Genomic DNA, 3854 nt, shown 5'->3' with positions numbered 1-3854 from the left:
TCCAGGTCCTGCTGGCAACGAGGACAGCCGTACGTGTCGCTGGCCGAAAACACTGGATTCACGCTTCTCACGTAAAGCGTGCTCCGTTGCCACTGCCTTACGACGACTGGGTGAAGAAGGGAATTGGTGCCTCCGAATCTGAAATCACTCCGAAGTTTATCCCTTTCAGCGATGCCGATTTGATTACTGACACTTTGAAACTTGACTCTCCTCCTGAAAAGACTCCTTTGAACACTGAACATTTGTCTCCAGCATCAGAAGAAACTTTGCTATCTGCGAACTTAAACTCTGCAACAGCTGCTAGTAATACACTATTTTCCGATCAGACAGTACCAGCGAAACAGAAATACAACCTTAGAAGCCATAAAAAGGACAAATAAAGCAGGCAACTGCATACTGTGATTTTGATATATATATATATATTGAACTTTTGCCTTCAGCCAGGAAGTTTGCTATTGTTTATTGTTTTTAAAATTGCCTTGCCGTCTGGGTAGCCGTAGGGTCGTGGCTGTGTGCCTAGTTTGAATTTGCAGGGGTCTGACACAAGGTCGATCTTTCTGTTGGTTCTGGGAACTCCCAGGGCTGATAGAGGCATTTTCATCTACGTACACATCATCAGTGGTCGCGAGCGGATTGTAGAAGATGGAGCTTCCTGCGCTGCAACGAGAAAATGTGATTTACGTTCGCAGAAACAGACTTAATAGAATTCTTCACAGCAAATGTTTCTTGATGCAATGTGCCGTTACATTTTTGATTGTTTTAGCAACATTGGTGGGTGGAATCGTCTTTAGCATAAATTTGATTTTTGTGCCAGTTTCTACAGTACCTCCCCTTGATCCTGCTATTTCTACTGTTTCTTCTATACACTCTTTTCACTCGTTTCCGGAACATGAGCAAGTCAGACGCTCAGAATTTACCAACAACACTTTTGTACAGCTCTTGCACCAACACCAACTGGTAGTTAACACTACAGACTGCTGGGTGTGTGGCTTGATACCTCACACTATGGATAAAGGTATTCCCTATTTGGTTTTGCCTTACAGCTATAATGGATCATTTCAGGCCTTCCAAACCATCTTTGCTTATGCCCTTGAAACCTATCCTCCACGTCCACCACGTTCCACTAAATATAACTCTGCTAATAAAGCTTTAGTCCAGGGAATTATTGACATGGTCAAGGACGTCAATAATACTCCATCATACCCTAGAGACGAATTGCGAGTATATTTAAGTTGGAATACTTCAGAGTATCGCCTTAGTTTAGGAGAAAGCAAGCGTAAAAGCTCAACTCTAATCTGGGTCGTACCTCACCGAGGTCAGGTCTGTTTGCAAGGTAATGGGAGAAATCCGAGAGCTCAGCTAGGGAGGAGTGAGTGCGTAGAGACTTATGTGTTTCCGGCTAACTCTTCCCCTGCCTTTCTTACTGCTAGGGGTACCTATTTCATTTGTCGAGACAGAGCTTATACATGGTTGCCTGCCGACTTCTCAGGATCATGTTATATTGCTCGATTATTGCCTCCGACATACACTGCTTCACCTGATTACCACAGAACAAGAGTAGCGAGAGGTGTCTTCAGCAAGGAAGATACCGCTGGTCAGGAAGCCGGAGATTTCTTCAAAGGCTTCCTTCCGTTCTGGGGACCTATGGCCAATAGTAGAAACATACGTCAGCTAACACGGGTAGTTGAATCTACTATTACTGAAACTGCTGGTGCCCTTAGCAATCTGACAGCTGAGCTTCAGGCGGATAGGCTCATGACGTTGCAGAACCGTATGGTTCTAGACGTTATACTTGCAGATCGAGGTGGGGTATGCAGAATGATCCAATCGAGCTGCTGTGTCTTTATTCCTAATAATGCTCCAACAGTCTATGAGGCGATCTCTAAGTTGCACAAGATTTCAGACTCCATACATGTAGACAAGGGAAACTGGTCCTTCATGGAGTGGTTTTGGACTCTGATCTCAGCGTGGGGATGGAAGGTTCTAATGGTCATTGGTGTCATCCTAGTATTCCTATTCTCATGTTGTCTGATTATCCAGTGTGGTCCTGCTCTGTGTAGTCTTTGTGCTACGACTTGTCTCAGAAAACCACCTGCGTTTGGAGAAAAGACACGAGAAAGGATGATGATACAACAACATGTCACTGACCTGATGAGCATAGAACTAGATTCTGACATAGACTAAGTAATTGCCTATGTAAGGGCAAAAGGAGGGTCTGAGGTTCCGTGACGGTTCCGTGACGACTTGAACCCGTGTTTTCAAGTTTGTCGGAAATACCTAATATTGGTATCAGTGAACCGCAAATGATCCATTTAGTATATCCTAGTGTTTTCGCTACGCTACGAGCAAGAGCACTCCTTCCTTTGACATATTTCTGATATACCCATGGCATCCATCTTAGATCATGGCCGCCATTTTGTGTTTCCTTGCCCTCACATATGCAATAGCCTCTGATCACTTCATTCACTCCACTTTGATTAAGGACACATAGCCTTAGCCGGAGATTCACCTCTTACATGACACGTGCACCTTAAACCAGATCACGCTGTAGCTGCATGACTCGACAAAGGCTGCCTCCTCTGCCCGAGGCCAGTCCTGCCAAACTGGTCTTCGTGTCCATTGTACCTGATCATGATTAGGCGGCCGAAGCCGGTAGCCTTGCCCATTTACAACCCACAAACATCCCTTATCCCACTTTTCTATCTTCCACACCTGGCTCTGTTTCTTTCTTTCTGAATCTTTATTAGGGGGAGGTAACGAACTTTACGATGAGGCGGTCCGGGTCCTGAATGCAATATTGACAGGGAATTGTGACAAACTAGTGGGAACCCCTCTCTTCGCAATGTTTGGCCTCAGATATTATCGACGGTTCCTGTGTAACACCAAATATTTATTGTTTTAGACACAAAGGTTTTGGGAATGTATTACATGTAAAGAATTTGCCCCTAGCATAAAAAACCGTATATAAGGAGCAGCCCTCTTTGTACAAATCGAACAGGCTCCTAGTCTCTGCCCGTGTGTAGATTCTGTGACTTCTGTGTCCCTGCAGTAATAAACCTTTGGTCTTTGACGCCACCATCGAGAAGCCCGTGTTTCTGTTCATTTGTGCACCAAGGCAGGTGGAACTCCGGGGTCTTTGGGTGTTGTACCCTGACACCTCTGGACGGAACCAAAAAGTCCAGAACTCCAGCTCGACGGCTCCGGGGCTCCGGGGCTGCAGGGCTCCGGGGCTCCCGGGCTGCTGGGCTCCAGGGCTCGGGGGCTGCAGGGCAGCAGGGCTCTGGGGCTGCTGGGCTCGGGGGCTGCAGGGCTCCAGGGCTCCAGGGCAGCAGGGCTCCGGGGCTCCGGGGTTGCAGGGCCCGGGACCCATGGAGCCCGTCCCGGGCTCTTCCCCACGCCGCGGGTCGGAGGAGGGAGCCCCGGACACCTGGGAGGTGTTGCCCGGGGCACATCCCATCTGGTCCCCGGCAGGGAACCACCAGCCCCGGGAGGGTGTTTGGGCATACCCTTGCACCTACTAATCCGGAGGAAAATTACCCTTCTTTCTTGTAATCCGTGCACTCGAGGTGACAGAGGGGACCCAGGGCGCAAACTTGCCTGACCTCCTGGAGCCCAGGCTGGGATCCGGGAGGCAAATGGCACCCCATCGGGACTTCCAGGGAAGCCCGGCCATCTAGTCGCCCCATAGGAAAGCTTTGCAGGCGACCAGATGGCCGAGGGGAGAGGGCCGACCCGATGGCGGGGACCGAAAGGACGCTAATCTGCCTGCCCCGAGAGCCTCCCTGGGCCCTGGTGGACCCTCCGTCCCCGGCGCCCGGACCGGCTTGCAGGACGGAGTAGTTCCCGCACCCCAG

The sequence above is a fragment of the Lissotriton vulgaris genome, chromosome 4_1, assembly GCF_964263255.1.
Source record: "Lissotriton vulgaris chromosome 4_1, aLisVul1.2, whole genome shotgun sequence".
Classification (NCBI taxonomy): domain Eukaryota; kingdom Metazoa; phylum Chordata; class Amphibia; order Caudata; family Salamandridae; genus Lissotriton; species Lissotriton vulgaris.
The sequence above is the reverse complement of the archived record's forward strand: the minus strand, read 5'-3'. Positions refer to the sequence as shown.